General features: G+C 42.1%; 1 protein-coding gene across 3 annotated transcripts in view; it reads left to right on the plus strand.

Annotated features, from left to right (window-relative positions):
- The window catches only part of NPAS2 (neuronal PAS domain protein 2), a 114,549-nt gene that overhangs the window by 8,710 nt on the left and 83,491 nt on the right, over window positions 1-22,348 (plus strand). The window contains exon 1 of one of the 3 annotated variants that reach the window (XM_064143596.1): window positions 3,502-3,582. The exons of the other annotated variants lie outside the window; for them this stretch is intronic. The gene's annotated coding sequence lies outside the window, so the exon portion shown is untranslated. Of the gene's footprint in view, window positions 1-3,501; window positions 3,583-22,348 lie in introns of those variants that run through there. 3 annotated transcript variants of the gene reach the window in all.

The raw sequence follows: 22,348 nt of genomic DNA on the forward strand, positions 1-22,348 counted from the left end.
AATGGCCTAATCAAGCCTAATAGTTCTGTGAACCAGGTGGGTGCAACTTCAACAAGAGCAATTCTGAGAGAAAAAATAAATAGGTCACTCATATTCACCCTTGTGGTGTTATGGTGTTTGTTTGTGGGGGTTTTTTGGTATGAGAAGAACTGAAGGATCTTGCTTGTTTTGAGAAGGTACTGAACTCAATGAAAACTTTTGCTGAAATAATTCTGAACCTTTAATGTGATTGTTTGCAAGGTGGCTCAAGTCCATTTTTTAAATCTTTTTTTCTTTTCCAGCACAAAGGATGTTTTTGTCAGCTCATGCACATTGATGTTACTCAGCTGGTTGTAGCAATTACACTTATACTGCCTGGCCCCTAATATCTATACTTCTGCAAAAATATGTCATCTTTTTCAACCACAGAATATCTTCCTGTATCTTGCTGTTACTCAGGTATAAGAAATAAAGCTGCTTTGGTGCCTCTCCCACTGTCTTCATTAAGATAAAACTCCTACTGAAATCAAGGAGAGTTTGGCTAACCAAGAATTACTGACTTGAGCTTCTGAAGGGTCTAAACTTCATTGCTTTTTGGGTTTGATTTTTCTGGTTCGTTGCTTGGTTTGTTTTTTTCATCTTGATTTTCTAAAAACTGTTATTTTACTTTATATCTCACCTTGTATTTTAACTTTTCCCTCTCCTTTTAGATTTATATTTTTGAATTTTCAACTTCCTTCACTAGAAGCTTTTTAGAATTTTTACTTCAGCCAGGCCTTGGAACTTTTTACTTCCCACCTTGCCCTCTCCTCCTTTAATCTTTCCACTTGCTGTCTAGCTCTCTCTTTCAGTTATCCATCTGTTGTTCTCACCTTCACTGGCTTCGCTGTAAGAGGTTGATATACATCATGCATGTTTCAAGCATTTAGCTTGCTTAGACCTCTTCTATGTATGGGTGTCTATATTCAGGTTCTTGCCTTAGGCAGAAGCAGCAGTTTGTAAGATTGGTGATAAAGACAGAGATTTATTTGCACAATATTCACCTCTGTAATGTTTCCTTCTCTTCTTTGTAGGATCTTAGAAGTTCCTCTGAAGTATTCATGCAGTATTTCAGCAGTAAATTGAGTTTTGGACTGATAAAATAAATATTTGACATAGCGCAGCAGTCAGAAAAGTACTTAAGGATTTGAAGTCCATGTAAAAGGGGTTTTGTTGAGGGTGACAAAAATGGAAATCTCCAAAGAAATGGGTTTTATTCATAATTCTTCTGCTGTGCAATGTTATGAGCTGAGACCTCATATATACTGATTTTTGTGCATCACTTTTCTGATCCATAAACTAGGGCAGCTTTACAGAGTATTGTAGGCTACCATCAATTCTGGGTGCTGTTCATAGCCAGGTATCTATGGAGGATGAGAGGTGAGTGGCGCTAGGGTGCTAAATATACCATTGGCAGAAAGAGGAGCCACAGAGAAGGCTTCTTTGAGCATTGATTGATCTTGTTGGTTAGGATACATTAGGCAGTATCCTGTCACCACAGGCACTTTGCTTCCAGCTGTGCAACACATGATGGCAATGGAGCTTTCCCTTGATGTCCTGGCTCTTTTGGTGACTTGAACCTCTTAATTATTTGCATTGTTCAGATAGAAAGCATTTTGAAAGTGTCAGGTTTTGTTATTTTCTTGCAATTTTGACTGAAATTCAAGTTCTTTTCCAGATGATGTAGTTCATGCCTGTGAAATAAATAGCAGGTGTATGGATTCTTAATGTACAGCCTTGCATTTCAAACTAACGTCATCAGCTTACTGTTTCTTAGCATCTGGATCCCTGCAGATGTGCTTCTTAAAGCACAAGGCAAAATGCTAAACTTCCTTATTCTCCTTTAAATAAGCAAACACATTTTCTCTTACTGTACTAGTTACAAATAATTTTTCATGGTGTCCAAATGCCTGTTACTCTGGCAAACCCTAAAGTGTATCAAAAGCTACAGGCTATGTGGAGAGAGTAATTCCAGTTAAAAAGACATTTCTTCTTCTTTAATGCAATTTCTATTTGATTTTCTCAAAAATCTCCTCTTCCAAAGAACAATTTAAACTATATCTGAACAATGGATTTATTGTTGTTGCCTGAATGAGAAATTTGATGATAGCTTTTTGGTTTCCATTAAAAATAGATTATTTTTCAGAGGGCTGAAGGATAGAAGTTCAATTTTCCACTTTGAATTTCACATGTCTTTTGCCTGGTCGATATTTTTTTTCCCCCCAAAGTTCTAATTGGCATTAGACTCGGCATATTTCTCTGCACATTTTTTCCCAGTGTGAAACTATTAAAGGGTCATTGCACTGGTTAATGAAAGAGGGCTGACTTTCTTTGTAAGATGTATTTAAATATTCTTCTATGCAAATTTTGCCTTTTCATGAAAAGAAGTTTAAAGAGACATACTTTAAAAAATCCCCAGAAGTGTTGAAAAAATGCTGGTTACATTCATTCAAAATCTAGATATCCAGTGGTGGGAGGTGATGACACATTTCAAACTTGCTACTGCATAATTAAGAGGGGATTCCATGTAGGAGACATGAGCATAAAAATTGGGTATGGCTCTTCACAATGCTGCTAGTTTTGCAGCTGAATTCCTCAGCACTTTTCTTAGCGTGTATAATCAGTTACACTTGTGCTAATTTAATCAATTATTCTTGTGCACAAACAAACAAACACAAAACCCGGCTAATTTCAGGCTGTCTTTGAAACATCAGAACTAGATATTCCACTTACAATGAAAGAAATATAATTTTCAAGCCTTTGGAATGATTTTTTAAATGGCAAAGATATATTTGGGAACTATCATACTTTTGGGTACCAGCAGCTGTGTATCTATCCTTATGCAAAACTAGATTTGGCTGGAAGACCAATTCATAAATATTGTAGCTGAGGATTGCAGCAAGCTTTCATATTTGCAAGAGATAATGTAAAATGTGCAACATTTTTCTCTTCACTCCAAGAGGTTTCAGCTTAAACAGCTCAGTCTCCCAAATCTAATGAATAGTGGCGAACAAACAAAAGTATCCATGGCTTCGTGAGTTGTGATGACTGGAGACCATTCTGTCTGTGGATGAGAAAAGGTCAGCCTGCTGTGGTCAGTCTGAACACCCTCCTGTGCACTGCCAAGCTGTGAAATGGCTGGGAGGTGGGAGATGTCAGTAAATAACTTGACTTCTGAACTCTGGGACTTCCCATTGTACAGTCTAGGAGCTTCCAGGCAAGCAAAAACCTGCTCCTAGCTTCATTGCTTCGAGAAACCAAGTGAGAGATGGAGCAACCTCTCATTTCTCAGTTAGAATACCTTTTTCTTTCCTTTTTTCCAAACCTCCTCTGCCTTGATCTCCTGTTTGGGGAAGTGAGGGCTGTAGTGGGGAAGATAAGACTTATCTTTGATCTGATGGCTCCTTTCTTTCTGGGCTGCTCTCCAGGAATAACTTTTCCCCCTTGAGGATTCAGCATTTTCATGGCAGAAGCTCCGAGAGCAAGAACACTGTGGAAGATCCTGAGCTTGCCTGACATGTGCTTGACATTTTAGCACAGATACAGCAAAGCAGCTTTATTCAGGTAAACACTTAGGCACATACTATTCATTATGTGTTTACTGAGAATTTCATCTGAGTTTCTCTGCTGAATATGGAAGGACTTAAGCACATATTTGAGGGCTGAATAGGTCCCCTGTCTGACTCACATATAGCTTAGTGAAGATGGTTGCATGGAAAGGGAGCAGTCATCGTGGCAACAGGGCTGCTGAGAAGTGGGACATACTGTCTGAAAACCACCACTCTACAGAGGGGCTCTCTTCTTCTAGGAGGCAGCTTTTCACCTGTGTATGGCCCCAAGAAGAGGAGTGGGCATGGACTTGTTACTGTCACCTGCTCATTTGTTCTCCTGTTTCCCTTTGTTTTGAATTACTCTGCGTAAGGCTTGGATGACCTGAAGTAGATTTATAATTAGAAGTAGTTTGGTTGTTCTGCAACCTCACATTTGGCAGTTTTAAAATTTACCCATCTGGTACCCCTAAAGAGGACAGTGTTCTTTTGCAGAATAGTTTGGGCAATCTGCATGTGAAGGCAGTGCTGTATGCAAAGTCCTCTGAGGGTCACCCCAACTGTGTCACTCATGGAAGATGTCTGAAAGTTATTATTTGTGAACAGTGAGCACGTTCTCAAACCTTTTGTCTCTTCCTAGCTACTTTATTCATGAAAAATGTTGGTTCACAGTTTTGCCTGCAAAACTTGAATAGATTCAGGCACTGATGTAACCTTTTTTTTTGCTTCTTTTGAGTATCTGAGTTATGAATCTAGATTAATGTTTTGCAACTCAGAGAAGGAAAGAGAAAGGCACTGCAGAGTGAGCTCAGAAATGCTTCTGCAGGAAGGTCATTTTGGCAAGCCGAGTCTTGTCTGCTCTTAAAGGTCTTTGCTGACAATAATACACATAAAGACACAGTGGTAACTTTCTCTACCAGATGTGTATTGTATGCAGTTACTTTTCTGGCAAAACTAAATTCACCCTGAACAGAATGGGCTATCCAAGTGAAGAGATGTTTAGGGCAGCTATGTGGAGTCAGCACAAAGTTGTGTCCGACACAGGTTTCATCTAAGGTTTTTCCACATTCTTGACTGACAATGCCACTCAAAATTTGAAGTACAGATTACACCTAAATAGGATATGGATCATGGGATCCAAAACCTCATCTGATGAGTAGACTTAATTGTTGCGTTTCTTACACTTTAACGAGCAGTGTTGCTACAGTGGAGGTTGCATATTTTTCAGGGATTATAAGGTAGGAAGTGTCTTGCTTCAGGCCAGCCTATTTTCTACATTTGCATCTGGAGTTAATAACTTTTTGGATGCTTCTCCCTAGTCTTGTTTCCCAGCTAGTCTACAGGTTTCTCGTGGAGGAGTTTGTTTGATATGAACTCACTCTGCCAGAGCACAACACCTCCTGCAAGAAAGTTGTCTCAAAGAACAAAGCAATAACTGGGGAGTCACAAGACATTTCTGGCACAAATTCAGGCAGCACTGCCTCCGTAGTGTATTCTCCAATTTAAGACTGATTTTTCCACTGCTTTATCAAATCTTACCCATTTTTTCTAAAGCCATAGTTGCAAGGCTGCTTTAATCCTTGTAAGTCTTTGCTGCTGCTGCAAAGCCTTACTCACAATTCTGGATGCTCCTTTCTGTTATTTCCCTTGTCCTGGTCCAGGGGGCCAGAGCAGGAAGATGATCTTGCTGAAATGTAACCTTTCTCTGTGTGCATAGGTTAGTGTTCAGCCATGGTGTTTTTCTAAGCTGATTCCCTGTCAGCTGCACAAACTGGGGGATGGAGTGTCAAAGGAGGAAAAATGGGTTTCCTTTGGAGCGGATGTAGGTTTAAGACAGCTTACAGAGTCCGTGGAACATTTTCCAGGATGTGCAGTGTCCTGGAGAAGGGAAGTGGGGCTGGTGTTTGTCCTGTGACAGTCTGGCAATTGAAGAAATGGAGGCAAGGCTGAGACTGATTGAGGGAAGAGATGGTGAACTGAGAAGAATGGACCACCAGGAGAGGGATCATGGAGAGTGGATGGAGCAGAAAATGATAATCAGCATGGACAGTAGATGAGGAGCAAGGAGGACAATGAAATTTGATCTGAAATCAATGGCAGTGGAAAGAAAAGGGAGAGATGAAGAAAGAGCCTCTATTATGAGCTTGGTAAGGAGGGAGTGCTGTGGACAGCTGGAAACCAGAGAAGAGAGTATGAAGCTGAGCCTGGGAGAGGAAGATCAGGGTGGTAACAGGAGTGAAGCACAGCAGGGAGAAAGAGGTTGGAGGAGAAGCAGAGTCTTTGGGCAGAGTCTGAAAGTGGGATTGTAAAGCAGGGGATGACACTCAGTGTTGCTTGGGAATTATCTGGGACTTGAAAGAGGGAAAATAGAGAAGAGCACATGCTCATCCTAAAGTGCGCTCGAGTGAGGAGTGAGGTACAGAAGGAGCTGTCAGTGTGATGGCCAGGGGGACAGGCAGGGGCTGCTTGCTCACCCAAGCACCTGGGAGGAGAGCCTGGTGCTGGCAAACGCAGTGCTTCTCAGCTGCCTCAAAGCCTATAATGGGAGCATCTCGTCCCTGCCTCCCACCGCTTGCTCCCCTTTGTCCCAGCTTAGAGTGGGACCCTATGACCACTCCCAACTGCCACAGCTTGTTAGATGAAGTGACTGGAAGGCTGCTGATATTTTGGCAATATCACAACAATGCCAAGTAATGAAATTTTCCATTTTTTGGAAGACCTAGCGAAATCATGCACTCACAGAAGCTGCATTAAATGCTGGCCATTATGGATGCAAAGCTGAACACTGAAAAATTAAGAAACAGAATTAAGTCTGCCGGTGTAATTTTAAGTTAGTCACTTTCTGTGTATTCAGTATGATTCAGTACCTAATGATTTAATAATCACACAATGTTTTTTTTGGCTTGTTGTTGATGGTCATTTGAAGTTAGATTTTTCACTGGCAGCTCCCAATTAATTCACTGAATCACTGCACAACTGCTGGTATAAGCTGAGGGAACAGGAGAAGGATGTGACTACTTTTGTGCCAGCAGTGCCATCGTAGCCTGACCCAAACTGGTTCTCCAGTGGTAACTTTCATCTTTATGCAATAGGATAATGACTTGAGTTTTATTAAATGTTGGCAAATCCTGACAGATTTTTAAATATCCTTGTTGCAAAGAGCCCACTCACCTGCAAAGCAAGAAATATCTTCTCTTAAAAATATATCTTCCCCATTTCCTAAGTTTTTTTTGGCTGAGATCAGGAATAATTATAATTCCAAGGCAGACAGCAGACTGCACACGTTCAGTGATTTGATGATGGAAATGTTCTGCATAACCAAGAAGGGTTCTTGGAATTGGAAGAACCAGGCAAAGCTTCCTGGCAGGTACTGTCCCCAGACTGCTCTCTAGAAAAGTCAAGAGTTGAAGGAGATCTGATGAATCTAGCCCTGAATAAAATTTCTATTTCCTGAAGCCGAATGCACGAGGCTTAATAAAGCAGTAAAGACTTCAGACTTTCCCATAGATGATTCTGTGAAGCTGTAGGTGTGTTTACTGAGCAATAATTTTCTTAGAGGAGCTCTTAGAGTGGTTGTGTGCAAAAACAGGGTTAAGAATTGGTATGTTATGCACAACCCAGCTGAATCGTGAAGGGCAGTGCCAGATCAATGGCTGCCACCGCTAACAGCACTGACTAGTTCAATTATTTTAGCTGCTAACAGGGCCATGAGATAATTTAGAAGAACAGGATGAGCATAACACAAAATATTTCGGGGTCATGGCCAGTTTCCTTACATCTCCTGTGCCACAGCAGGCGAGGGAGGTGGCATGTGATGGCTGATGGGCTTTGCAAGTTGAGGAATTTCCAGTGACTAGCAACTGGGCTCAGATCTACTTTGTACTGGGCAAATCTGTATCATGCACATTTAGAATGAGATACTGACTCCTTTGAACTTGAGTTGACCAAAATTTTGGTTTTATGACCCAGAGATTTAGAATCATAGAATCACAGAATGGTTTAGGTTGGAAGGGACCTCAAAGATCATCCAGTTCCAATCCCCTGACATAGGCAGGGACACCTCCCACTAGAACAGGTCACTCAAAGCCTCATCTACTCTGGCCTTGAACACCTCCAGGGAAGGAGCATCCACAACCTCCCTGGGCAACCTGTTCCAATGTCTCACCACCCTCACTGTAAAGAATCTTTTCCTAACATCTAGTTTAAATCTCCCCTCTTCCAGTTTAAACTCATTAACCCTTGTCCTGTCGTTACAAGACCTTGTAAATAGTTCCTCCCCAGCCTTCCTATTGGTCCCCTTCAGATACTGGAAGGCCACTACAATGTCTCCTCAAAGCCTTCTCTTCTCCATGCTGAAGAGCCCCGGTTCTTGTAGCCTGTCCTCAAAGGAAAGGTGCTCCATCCCTCTGATCATCTTTGTGGCCCTCCTCTCGACTGTCTCCAACAGTTCAGTGTCCTTATTGTGTTGAGTGCTGCATAGCTGCACACAGTACTCCAGGGGGGTCTGACGAGAGCAGAGTAAAGGGAGCGAATCGCTTCCCTTGTCCCACTGGCCATGCTTCTCTTGCTGCAGCCCAGGACATGGTTGGCTGTCTGGGCTGCATGTGCACACTGCTGTTATTTAGGGCTACGTTGATACCATTAGACGCTGTTTCCTAATGTGTCTTGTTCTGTCCACCACTTTTCCATGACTCAACAAACACAATTTTTCCTTGTCCTTTTTATCTGTTTTAAAAAATAGAGCTTTGTGGTTCACCATGCTTGAGGTAGGTCATAGAATCATAGAATCATAGAAACAACCAGGTTGAAAGAGACCTCCAAGATCATCCAGTCCAACCTAGCAACCAGTCCTAGCCAGTCAACTAGACCATGGCACTAAGTGCCTCATCCAGTCTTTTCTTCAACACCTCCAGGGACGGTGCCTCCACCACCTCCCTGGGCAGCCCATTCCAATGCCAATCACTCTCTCTGGCAAGAACTTCCTCCTAACATCCAGCCTAGACCTCCCCTGGCACAACTTGAGACTGTGTTCCCTTGTTCTGTTGCTGGTTGCCTGGGAGAAGAGACCACCCACCTGGCTACATTCTCCCTTCAGGTAGTTGTAGACAGCAATGAGGTCACCCCTGAGCCTCCTCCATGCTAAACACCCCCAGCTCCCTCAGCCTCTCCTCATAAGGTTTGTGTTCCAGGCCCCTCACCAGCCTTGTCACCCTTCCCTGGGCACATTCCAGCACCTCAACATCTCCCTTGAATTGAGGAGCCCAGAACTGGATGCAGTCAAAAGAAGGAAAAAAAACCAACCTTTAATTGCAAAGTAGTTCCCTGGAAACTTTGTTTCTAGTAAGTTACACGACTGAAAAGCTGGTCTAAGAAATTAAATTTAGCTGAGAATTTGTACTCTGAAACGTATGTCATTGAGAAATAATAAATATTAAGTCTGCAGTGATACGGTCTTGTTTATTTTCAGTTGTTTCTGCTGCTGTGGTATTCGTTTGGGTATGGCTAAATCAGCCTTTTCAGATTTTAAACTAAAAATTCTGACAAGTTTAAAGAGACTAATGAAGATTTTTTTTTCTTACTATAGCTAAAGTAATATTTATGACTGCCTTAGTGATATAATTTATCACTGTATAGTGATAAGATATAGATCTAGTTTAAAGAACTATATGCTATATAGAACTCTACTATATAGATATAGTTTAAAGAACTATATACTATTTTTATATCTTACAAAATACCACTACATAAAACTTAAGCAGTTCTTCTCTTACACAAACTGCTTCAAGGTTGTCAGTACGGAACCAAACTCTTGAGATCAAACAAACTTTCTAATTAGAATCATAGAATCATAGAATCAACCAGGTTGGAAGAGACCTCCAAGATCATCCAGTCCAACCTAGCACCCAGCCCTAGCCAGTCAACCAGACCATGGCACTAAGTGCCTCATCCAGTCTTTTCTTGAAGACCCCCAGGGACGGTGCCTCCACCACCTCCCTGGGCAGCCCATTCCAATGGGAAATCACTCTCTCTGGGAAGAACTTCTTCCTAACATCCAGCCTATACCTACCCTGGCACAACTTGAGACTGTGTCCCCTTGTTCTATTGCTGGTTACCTGGGAGAAGAGGCCACCCCCTTTCAGGTAGTTGTAGGCAGTAATAAGATCACCCCTGAGCCTCCTCTTCTCCAGGCTAAACAGGCCCAGCTCCCTCAACCTCTCCTCATAGGAATTGTGCTCCAGGCCCCTCACCAGCTTCGTTGCCCTTCTCTGGACATGTTCCAGCACCTCAACATCCTTCTTGAATTGAGGGGCCCAGAACTGGACACAGTACTCAAGGTGTGGTCTGACCAGTGCTGAGTACAGGGGAAGAATAACCTCCCTTGTCCTACTGGCCACACTGTTCCTGATGCAGTTTTCTGATCTTCTAATTGCATCTTTCAGAAGCAGTTTGACAGGCATTAATGAACCTTTTAATATCTATTTATAATTTATTCTCTACAAAACTGTGTGCAAAATTAATTTTATTGTCCAATTATTTACTCCTAAACCAGGGAAATACAGACTTTTCACAGATCTATCTGGAAAGTTGATGCCTCTTGCTGAGCTAGACTTGCATGTGCTGTTTTGTGTTATATCTGTAATTCCACATGGCATTAAAACTTGTGCTTAAGTTTGAAGCTATTTTTACTGTTGCAGTGACTTGATTACTCTCATGCATCAATGTCTTCAGGAGAGTAATAGGTCTTGTTTCTATCATATATTTTTACGCTCCAAGCTTATATATATGCAAAGTATCACCCTTTAGTTGTGAGCTGTTTAAGAACAAAACTTTATGCATTTCTTTGCTGCTGTTGAATGCTGGAAAGCTTTGAAATGAGAAAAATGTAAGCAGCAAGTGTCCATACGTCACGTTCTGTCAGACTGAAGCATTAACTTTCTGGGTTATGGGCTTCAGTCAGCAAAAAACAAAGCAAACTGTAAATAAGAGTTTGACCTGGTGTTTCATGTAATTAAAACAGTCAGATTTGAAACTGATGGAAGGCAGTGGAGTCTGCCTAAAGAGCAAACAGAAGTGGAAATCAAATATAAGTTACCTGTTAGATAACTCTTCAGTAGAGAGAATCATTCTTTCATTTATCCTGGTATATATGGAGACCAAGAGCTCTCCTGTGGACTTTGAAGGAACACAGTTAACATCTGAAGTCCATTTATTACATCTACAGTAAATAGATTGTTGTCATGGTAATGCAGTGATCAAAGTCTGAGGGAAAAACTCTGGCATTTCTGTGGTTCATAGTGTGAAATGGAAAGAAGGCTTGACAAGAAATAAAATAGAATTTTTAAGTATATACTTTAAGCTGATATTGCAGCCTTCCAGGAAGATGTAAGTTACAAATTTTACTTTGCAATGAAAATGTATTTTAATTATATAGGGGGGTTATAGTTACTTTGGTATCACTAGTACTCGGAATCATTGCCTGGAAAAGGTGGTGGCTTTCTTCCCTAAATCAACTTATATTTTTTTTGGGGGCAAAATAGACTCAAATTGACCCAGATGGACCTCTTGAGAGGCCTTGCAGGAAGTCTCTGTGAGCAGCTGGAAGGATTCACATGCAGATGTACAGACAAATTAAAGGTGAGGTTTTGTAACAGACTACATCTTATTTAAGTCCACTCTACCTTTGAGTGCACTTATGTGGTGGAGGACCATTTGCACCCTTAATTTGGAAAATGCCAGCTTGCCAGCCCCTGTCCCCCACTCCTAGCTGTGTGCTTCTGCCATCTGCCGTCTGGTTTCCAACCTAGTCAGGCTTCTGCAGAAGTATCTTCAGCTGTCTGTATTAGAAAATGAAAAAAGGAAAAGATGGCCCTTTTTTTCCCCCCATGTTACAGAACTGAACCAGCTTACAGAAAGGGCAGGGACCATCAGTAAGCATGAACAGGGGAGGTAAAGTAGGAGGGGAGAAAGACCTCCTTGGTTTGATGCCCATGAGCTGTTTGGCTGGCCCCTTGTTTGTGATCTTCAGCATTCAAGATGCAGAGCCTGAACTGCTCACCAGGCAGGTGAAGTGCATGTATGGGAGGAAGTGCAGGGTATAAGAGCAGCTTGAAACCCTACCTTCCTTTGCTGCTTCAGTGCCTTTGTAACATCTGTGCTTAGGGCCATCTGTAAGAAAGGAATACAAAGCCTCAGTCCCTTCTGCACTTAGGCAACAGGACATTCCATCTAGGTTGTGAATCCTACCCTAAGGTGGGCTGCTTGTCCTGTTATGTTGCATGGGACACCTGGTTCAGGCTTCTAATTTCCACTCCATTAAGAGCTGCTTGAACATTAGGCTGCACAGACAAATGTTCTCCTTTGCCAAAATGCTCATGATGTGTTTCTAACCCCCGTCTACTATTACTTGCTCACAGTGAATTTTGGATTACTCCAACGCTGTGTCCTTCGCTTCAGTGGTGTAGCTTAATGGGGTATACACATACATGCCCATAAATCTTGATGGATCAAGATCACCTGATGAAGTGCTCACTAGTCAGAGCAAAAGCTCCACAAAGGATGTCTTAAGTATTAATCTTTTATTGACAGGAACAAATTCTGACCTCCTTAATCACAATGACTGCATCATACAAGTAGTCCCAATGAATGAACTGGAACTACTTGCAGAGTAATAAAGTAGCTCTCCTGGGAGAAAGGGTACTGAATTCCAGCTATAGGTCATCAACCTTGTGTTAAAGTCTCAGTCCATTTGGTTGATGTCTCACAGTTAATATTCCATGACAGTCCTTTAATACACAAGAAAACTCTTTAATCTGAGAGAGCCCTCCTGGCATGTGATACATTTCATCAGTATTGAAGGGATGGCTGAAATTACAGTTACAAAGAAAGATGTGAAATGCTGCACAATATGGTGGTGATCAAATGCTAAGCATTCCTCTGACTTGTTTCCTGGGCACTGGTGTAGGGCCACAGCCTATTGCCCACCAACCTGAGCTAAAGCTGCAAGTATGGAAGAATATGCAAACACAAGAGAAAATTCAAAGGCAGAAGTGCAGAACCAAACAGGAAAGTAGTAAAGGAGAATTTTACTTCCCACGTGCCTTGTTGTCTGAACAGAAATGATGGGAGCGTGGAAACCACAAGGTATTAAGACTGCTTTCATTGTATTTTCAAACACTACAAAAACTGAGTACATGTGAGCCATGATGCCTGAGCCCTGCGTAAACATTGTGACTGCTAATGTAGAGCTTTCTCTGGATTTTTAAGAAAATCCTTGCCAGAAAAGGACTGGTGACCTTAGTATGATTTTATTCAATAGTTAATGTGTAAAAAAAAAAATTAGCTTTGCAGTCCTAAATGATAAGAAAGTACTTGCACTGGCTCGTGCAGTTTTCAGCCTAAACAGAGTAAATAGAAAAGTAATTTCGTCTGAGTAAGTACTTTATGATATGCCCCAGAGGAATTAAAACTCCAGGAAAGGAAATGGAAAAATCTAGAAAATGAAGAAAAACAAGTAATACAATGTAAGAGCATGTTTAAAGCACATACTTATTTTAGAACATGTAGGCAACATCTTCCCTTACAGGGCTTTTAGGATGTACAAGTAAATACCAGATGATGTATATTACTAAATCATAATGCAAAGATTGATAAATCTATCTGCAAAACTTGCATTTTTGCTGGACTGCAGCCTGGGTATGCAGGGGAAAAAAAATTGTACAAGGAAATGGAAGTATTAAATGTACTTTTTAACCTCCAAATAGACCATAAATTGGGTATATATAAGCTTCCATCAGTCTTACAGCAGCACTTAGCTGCGGAGGATATCAGGCATCCAAAGGAAAGACCGTCACTCTTGAGATGCACTCACTGTTCTCTGCTGTAATTTATACTGTAAAAATACAGCAGCAGAATGCTAATGCACTTTGGCTAGCTTTTTAAAATTTGAGAAATACAGAAGTCAGAGGGACAATGCTCAGCCTGACAGCCTGGTCATTTTTTAAGAATAAAGTCAGTTTCAGAGATTCCTCTTATTCCCCAATCCCCTTCCTGTGCTTTTGCAATCCCATTCCCGAGTGTTTAATACATTATTTTTTGCTCCATGTCTGATACTGCCATCCAAGTGGAGCGCAAGCTAAATGCCAGACCACATCTCAGGAGGTTCATCATACAAGCTGAGTGAAGGGGAATTGTTTTCTTAAAAAAAATACAAAGATTTATTTTTTTTTTCCCTTTAGATGATTTTCCTTGTACATTTTTGGAGGGAAAGAGGAAACTTGCTAGCCTAGGTGAAGAGGTTGAGACCTGAATGAGGAAAAGATATGTTTAAGAAGGTGAACGAGTGCATGTGAAAAGGTAGCAGTGTGGTATCCTGAGATCTTGGGGAACTAGAGATGGGGAGAAAGGGATTAACCTGAGCCTGGTCTTTTACTATCCACTGGCACATCTCAAGCACTTAATCGTTTTTGATAACTGACTTAAAATTGGATTACTTGTGCCCTGAGAGTTCTTGTTTCTCTCCTTTGACTACAAAGGCAGTTTTTGATAGTTCTGCTGCCAGCACCTGTACTGTGAAGAAGTGGAGTCACAATGCAGATGTATAAAAGTTAGACATTGTTACTTCTAACGTGCTGGTTTGTTAATCCTTGCAACCTGCCTGGTCTGGGCATTGAGATAATAGCAGTGTTTTTTCCTGGGGAAAGAAGGACTATTTGATCATGCTTAGTGTGTATGGCTTTTTGTGTGATTCTGTGTATGCCTGTCTGGATGTCTTTTGAACCTGTTTGCCTATCTGTTAAGTTTGAGGAAGAGGTGAAGATCTCAAAACTATTGAATTTCTTCAACTTTTGTGGCAGTAGACGTATGTCTCTGCAGGCAACAGAAAACCTATAAAAGAGCTTTCTGATGGAAAGTAGCAAGCCATCTATTGATACTGCTATTACTGCTCCCAAACCTTTGTTATCAGCAAATGCTCTACTTTTAGATCTACATTCAGCAGAAGATCAAGTGGCTCACATGTGCAGTGAGTTGTTCCACACCTGTAACATTTGCTCTTAGCACAAGATGTAGGAGTTAGGTGACATGGAGCTGTTTGCCGCAGGTTCTTGTTTATGGCCAGCCTTTGCCTACAGCTGCCCCGACCACAAGTCCTGTCATGCCTAGGAAAACCATGTATTTGTGCATTCTGATTTAAAAGTCAAACGTTTTGAAAAGAAAAAGTCAGTAACCAGGAAAGAAAAGAAGTAAGAACTGTATGGCAATAAGGAAAGGTGGATGGGCTTAGTGCCAGATGCCTTGAATTTGTGATGGTAGCAGTTTTAGCAGAGGAAGCGTTACAGTGGTGGTTGTCTGGAAAACTTTTGTGCCGTGACAGAACACTCTCTCTTCTGGCCACAAGGGATCACAAGTGGAAGGGAATACTGATAGGAAATGCTTTGTTTTTGTGGGTCTAATAGATGATGTGACAAAGTGAATACTCTGGGAAGTCCAAAATCGCTATGAACACAGGAGCATTTGGATGTGCTCTGGGCCAATTTGCTGTTCTAGAGATAAATATATTTTTGAAAAAGGCTAGAAGCATGGGGCTGTTAGTCACATCAGTAGGACCCACTTATCTGGGGATGCAGCCATCTGGCTTCTTTTTCAGCTTCTTCGGGCCAGCTTTGTCAATGGCGCATGAGCTGAGTGCAACAGGAGAGAAAGGCAATCACCATGGAAAGTGAGAAGATAAAGAAACTGTCTGCTGAGCACCAAGCTCGCTGCTCACAGAGCTGCTGATAAATATCACAGGCTTTATCTGAAAGGTTTGAAGTCCTCCCTGTCATGGATTTGTATTTTTTTCTCCTCCTCCACTGCTTAACATTTCATTTCCCCTCAGAACAAGCAGGAGCTGGCTACTCCTCTTGCCCTAGATGAGTCACTCCTCCAGAATAAGCCTGACTGACTTCAAGACTCAAGTTACTCCGCATTGAGTGTAAAATGTTGAGACAGAAAGAAGCAGACTGCAAATGAGGAGATGGTCCTGCCAAATTCCAGTCCCTATCACATAAAGCCATGATATTTCATGTGTGAGGTGACGTGCTGTTTTGAGCCGATTTCAGCTGATTGTTAAACAAAAATGATATTGTAATTGCCACATAAAGGCTTCTGACATAGCAGGAGAGAAGATTTCAATCTGTCACAACCTGTTCTCTTTCAGGAAGAAAAGGTGACTGAGAAAGTGCTATTTGGCACAGAACAGTGAATCAGAGGCAGAAATACAGTCCTCTTTAATTTTTGGAAGCCTTTACACTTGCTAATACGCCACTCGGTGCTCTTGAAAACTCAACTCTTCATTCCTACCTGGCAGCAAACTGAGAATCTGCTTTTCTGCAAACGTTCTAGAAAAATACAGTTTCTTGAGAATCCAAAAGTTCAGTCAGAAGTGCAATATAGAAGTTAAAACAGCCAATGGTTCATTGACCCACAGGCAGACTGCTCTCTGGGTGACATGTCCTGTCCGAGGAAGGCCAGGCAGAGCCCTGATGCAGAAAGATCACCTTTTTTCCTATCTTTAGACTTCTAAAAGTACTCAGCTCACTGTCAGGAAGGTGGTAGACACAACTCAAGCAAGATAATAAGGTAGTTATTCAGAGCCTTGGACTTTGGTTGTAACACCTACTTTAGGGAGGCTAGGGAATGTTGGTGTAGCACGGGCAGTGAACCTCCATAGGAGCCTCCTGCAGCAGAGCAGCACTGCTTTATAGAAGTGCAGTCAGACACCACCAGGCAGCCACCTCACCATGAAGAGTATAAGCTGTGCCTCTTTCAAAGCATTCTCCAATGAGTGACATTTATTTGACATTTTTGTAAAGAGGGAAGGGACAAAAGGGCTGTATAAAAAAGCTGAAAATGTCTTTTATATTCCAAGTATAGCCAGAGCCAGGCAGCAGTATATCACGCTGGAACAGAAGAACTTCCAGGACATAGGAGTAAATTTAGCTCCAGTCTCTGCTCTTCCTAATCCTCACCACAGGCCTACCCATAGCTATATGTTTCCCACTCAGTTGAGACTGTAATATCCTCACTGTGTATGTATTCTAGCACCCATCACTGAACATAACCCTTTTGATCCACTGCTAGTGGTAAGATGGGCCCAATTCAATAAGCTGTATCCCACTGAATGCCTCTTTCAGCCCCTTAGTCCACACAGACCAACTTCTTCTGCTTGGGGAACTTGCAAGGTCTACAAGTTAACACTCCTGATTCCACTGCTGCCACTACTCTGTCATTTAACCCTGTCGCTAACACTAGCTGTCAACCTTGCTATACTCCAGCAGCCTGTATCTACTCCAGGTTTATTCATGAGACATTTACTCTGCTAGCATTTGTTCTCAGTCCAGCTCAGTGGGCCTACAAGCCTTTCTAATGTTGTTTGTAGTCATTCCCCCTGTACTATGGACACTCGTGCAGGATTCAAGACAAGAAGTGGTTTGTCCCAGCACCTGCGATGTTTCAACCAGAGCTATTCTGTGGGATTTGAGACAACAGCAGAAGACAGACAAGAACTCTAAAATACTTGATAATGTGCATGCCCTACATGCAAACATAACAAAGCATAGCAAGCTGTACGCCCCTTGGCTTCTCAAATCAGTGGTAGATGCTCAAGCTTGCTTGTTCACTCAGAGGGAACAAATCACCGACAAGACCCTGTTCTCTTCAGCAGCAGAGACACGGTCTCAAGAAATGGTTCCTCTTTTTGCTTTCCTAATGTGGATCTCCTGCTCCTAAGCTACCTGCATGCAAATCCTCCTTAGCTTCTACATGCATGCAGCCAATGCATGACAGGCCTTCACAGAGCATATATATCTGGCAAGACCATGAAACCATACTTGTCTTAAGGTGACTTTGTCCTGGTTTTGTTGATATTTTCATATCAACAGTCATTTCATTTCAGTAAGCTAACAATGCCCTTGAAAAAAGCTATGCATCAGCAGAAAGACTTCCCCACAGCTGAAAACTGAATTTAAGAGTTTATGTTGCACAGGGTGAATGATGAGGGAGCCTACATGATGGCCCATTTGGTAAGGGAGACCTGCAGCAAGGAGATGCTGTAGACTGCAGCTGGAATATCAGTTAATGCCTATGAGATCCACTAATGAACTCAGCTCTGTGGGTCCAAACGCTAGTTCTACTCCAAACTGTTAAATCCCAGACTGACATAGCCTAAAGCATGTTATTCCTCTCCAGCATTACAGCTGGTTGTGCTTTATCTGAGCTTACATTCTTCTGAGCTCTATGAGCCGCCTTCTTCCCAACAATGAGACTTGCTTTTCATCTCCATCACTCTTCAGCCCCAGCCTCTGCTCCAGCCATAGCCATTAACAGATTTGAGCAACTCAAGTCTCCAGACTTAATAAATATCAGAATTAATAAATATCTGAAGCCAGATACCAGCAGATGCCATTCCTAAACTTGTGTTAGTGGCTATGCTAGACAGTGGGTGCTGTCTTTGAGCTGTAAACTCCTAACACAAAACGATGTTCTGGGAAGCTGCTCAGCATCAGACATGAAGCTTGTGCTTTGAAAAATGCCAGCAGAGCATGGTCAAGGTGCATTTCAGTTTGCCTTCTAACTGTAGTCCAGTAACAGGCCCTGAACATTGTCCTCTGTTATTTTCTGGGTTTGTTTATGCAGAAGTACAGCAGTTAGCTGCACATACAACTCAAGTAATATTTGTGGACAGAGATTGGTTTTTCTCGCTGCCTTACTGTAAAGTGGGCACCTTAGAAAATAGACATATGTCACGTTATTGTTGGTATTTTGGCATTGCTTTTGAGAAAGTAGGAGTGCAGTTAGTGTAGTCAAGGTCATTAGAGCAGTTCCATTAGGATGATGCGAATTCCTGGGTGAGTAATTGTAGTACTATTTAGCTCTAAGCTGTATTTTCACAATAGAGGTGAATCAATGTATCTGATTCCAGTTCACACACATTCATTTTACTTACCAGGGGAAACTCATATTACCAGCCTTTGATAAGCACTTAAATTAATTCCTTCCAGACATTTCATTTAATGCCTTTCAGCTTGATGGAGTTAAATTAGCAGGACTAACTACTTAAGAGTACTGAAAGAGAAAGTAAAACATTTTCAGGATTAGATATTTGAGACAGGTTTGCACATTAGCATATTAAATCCATACAATACAGGTGTTAAAAAGGACCAGTTACTCTGTAATTAGAAGCAAACCTTTGATAAGAGGCAGAGGGTGTGTATCTTGACACGGGCTCCCCTGTGGATGGGAGAACTGCATCACTGTGCAAGTGCAGATTGTGCTGCCACTATGTACTTTAATAACACTGTGACATAACTTTTTGAAGAAAGGAATACTTTCATAATGTAAGTGGAAATATTATTTTATATTTATTCTATCTGCCCTGGTGAGGCTGCATCTGGACTACTGTATCCAGTTCTGGGCCTCCCAGTTCAGGAAGGACATAGAACTGCTTGAGAGTCCAGCGCAGAGCCACAAAGATGATTAAGGGAATGGGACATCTCTCTTACGAGGAGAGACTGAGGAAGCTGTGGCTCTTTAGCTTGGAGAAGAGCAGACTGAGAGGTGAACTCATAAATATGCAAATGGTGAGTGCCAGGAAGATGGAGCTAGCCTCTTCTTGAGGATGCCCAATGACTGGACAAGGGGCAGTTGAAGCATAGAAAGTTTCCTGTAAACAGGAGGAGGCTGCCCAGGGGAATTGCAGAGTCTCCCTCTCTGGAAATATTCAAAACCCGCCTGGATGCATTCCTGTGTGATCTGTTATAGGCGATCCTGCTCTGGCAGGGAGGTTGAACTGGATGATCTTTCAAGGTCCCTTCCAGCCCCTGACATTCTATGATTCTGTGATTATTTTCCTTGATTTGTTTGAGCTGCCTTGCTACTCTCACTTGGCAGGACTATTGCCTTGCTTGAAATTTTGGGGGTCAGGCATCGAAAACACAGTAGTAGCAGGTCTCCAGTCACACGTGGGAGGGAGGTCAGGTGTGAAGCAACACCACTGCATGACTTTACCATGAACCTCTTAGAGGAAATGATGAGTCTGGTTTGCACCTTGCCATCTCCTACCACTTTAGGAGAGAAGGCACGCAAAAGCTTCCTGATCGAAAGGCATGACCCATCTCATGCAAAACTGCCATCCCTTGCTGGCCTCCCAGAACTGGAAATTTGCAAGGGAAGTTCACATCATTCCCACATCACCTCCTGAACCAGAGTCTCAAGGTGGTGATTACACAGTGTGGAGGATGAAGCATCAAGCCATTTAGGATTTTCTACTATAGGAAACACGTGTACCAGTGGACACTGCCTGCAAATAGCTAATGAGTTAGGTACAAATGAGACCCTTGAATAAGAAATTTTGGAATATTTATGTATCTTCACAATGGTTACTGAAAAAGTCAGGAAATCTGAATAATTCCAGCAAAGAGAGGATGTATTCCAGTTTTCCATAAAACCAGTATCCCAACGATTTTTTTTTTAAGATAAGTAAAATGTCTCTAGCTTGGGTTTGGGTTTTTTTTAATCAAAATGTGCCGACTTTCAGGTAGAGAATGCTATCACCTGTTTGGAAGTCCTCTCCTTAAATTGTGTTTCCTGAATAACATTTCACATTAACCTTTCTTTGAATGTGCAAGGCCTAGATACATGAGCTCTTATTCATAAAAACAGTAAGTAAAAATTGGTTCTACAGTGAAAGCTGCAGATACTTCAGTTTTGCCTTAAAAGGTAAAAAAGGGAAAATCTGTTGCATTTTATATGTACAGACACTTCCAGAAGATTTAAACCTTTGGTTAGGCTACACTTTTTTTAACAGAAGTCTGTGAATTATCTTTGACACAAGACTGCAGGTGTAAAGTCAGTGTGGGATTAAGGAAGAAGGATTGTGAACATAGTGTTGCTTCTGACTTTCACTTGTTTGCTTTGTGCTGAGAACCAAAAAAAAAAAAAAAAAAAAAGGACAGGAAAGGTCAGAAGGAGAAGATGGAGGAAGTGAGACAATTTCTTTAGTTCCTTCTGCTGCCCCAGGAAAATCTTTCCCAAGATTTGCTAAAGCAAAGGAGCAGACTGCTTGTCGTTCAAGCTCGTTTCTGAGCCCTGAAAAACGCTGTCATAGGTGTGTGGTCTGCCAAGATGTAGCTGTCCCCTTGTTAATAATGTCAAAGTGAAAGTTTGCAAAGCAGAGCAAAGGCTAACCTGCTCATTTATGTGCAAAGAGATGGAAGAGTGCGAGGCTGCAGTGAGAGTACTCATTTGGGCTGGGCAGTGGCAGCAGCTGTAAGGGGTAGAGAAGAGGGAAGTAAAGCACTTCTGGAAACGTTTGGTTTGGGAACGTTTTGCCCAATTGCTCAAGTTAACATACTTTAAGAAGACCCATTTTGTTTCAAGTGCATTTGTGTGAGCTGAGTCATAATGCAATGCTGTCCAGTGTGCTGGAAGCATGCATCTCTGGTGTTCTAGAGAAAGAGAATGAATGTATTTGATTTCTTTGTCGTGTTCCCTCTTTTCTGACCTCTCTGTAATTCTCCCTAATCTTTTACAGCACCATGAAGACACACCAGCGTTACATTAAAGGCTAAAGGAAATGTAGGGAACAGATTTGCTGTGTCACCTTTGTCCTGCAGGAACCTTAAATTAAGAAAAGTATAAAACTCCAGGGGAAAGTGGTACAATGTCAGAGCATTTAGTTTCCTAGTCTTTCTTCAGTTTTTCACTCTTCTGCTCTCTTTGTTAAGGATGAAGTCATCTCTCAGATTTGTTTCTTTCTGAGAGAGTTATGCCTGTGTTTATAGCAAAGGAGCATCCATCTTGGCATAGCTAGAGGATAGAGTAATTTGGTGTTGCTTGGTCTCTGGTGCATAGGACCAGTATATCAAATAGGCTTTGACTTACACCAGAGACTGAGATCCAAGAGACCAGGCTGTGCTGTTTCTGCCCTGACTTTGTTCTCTGTCTTGCACTTGGTGGCAGGCATGAGAGCTGCAAGCTCTTTCTTTTGATGAAATGCAAGGGTATCCTTGCTTCCTCTGCTGTGGCACATCCTTGCAGTGGCAAGTAGGTTCAGCCCCTTGGTAAGGTCCCCATCTCCAAATCCCAAGTCTCAGAAAACAGAATAGACAGAGGGGGCTTACTTGAGAGAGATGATTCTGACACTTTACTCTGCTATGGTCAGACCTCACCTGGAGTACTGCATCCAACTCTGGAACCCTCAATACAAGAAGGACATGGACCTGATGGAGTGGGTCCAGAGGAGAGTCATGAAAATTATTAGGGGGTTGGAGCACCTCTGCTAAGAGGACAGTCTGAGGGAGCAAGGGTTGTTCAGCCTGGAGGAGAGGAGGCTCCAGGGCCACCTAATAGTGGCCTTCTGTACCAGAAGGGGACCTACAAGAAGGATGGAGAGAGACTGCTGACAAAAGTCTGTGGTGATAGGACAAGAAGCATTGGCTTCAAACTACAGAAGAGTAGATTTAGATTGGAAGTTAGGAACAAGTTCTTTACCGTGAGGGTAGTGGAACACTAGAACAGGTTGTCCAGGGAGATAGTTGAGACCCCATACATGGAGATATTCAAGATGAGGCTTGACAAGGCTCTGGGCAGCTCGATCTAGCTGAGGATGCCCCTGCTGAGTGCAGGAGGTGTTGGACTAGATGCCCTCTGGAGATCCCTTCCAACCCAGGCCATTCTGTAATTAGTGATTCAGCTCTTTCCCTGTGTTATCTTACTGCTTTCTTTAAAACTTCACATTCCTCCAA

This window comes from Pogoniulus pusillus, chromosome 5, assembly GCF_015220805.1.
Source record: "Pogoniulus pusillus isolate bPogPus1 chromosome 5, bPogPus1.pri, whole genome shotgun sequence".
NCBI classification, from domain to species: Eukaryota; Metazoa; Chordata; class Aves; order Piciformes; family Lybiidae; genus Pogoniulus; species Pogoniulus pusillus.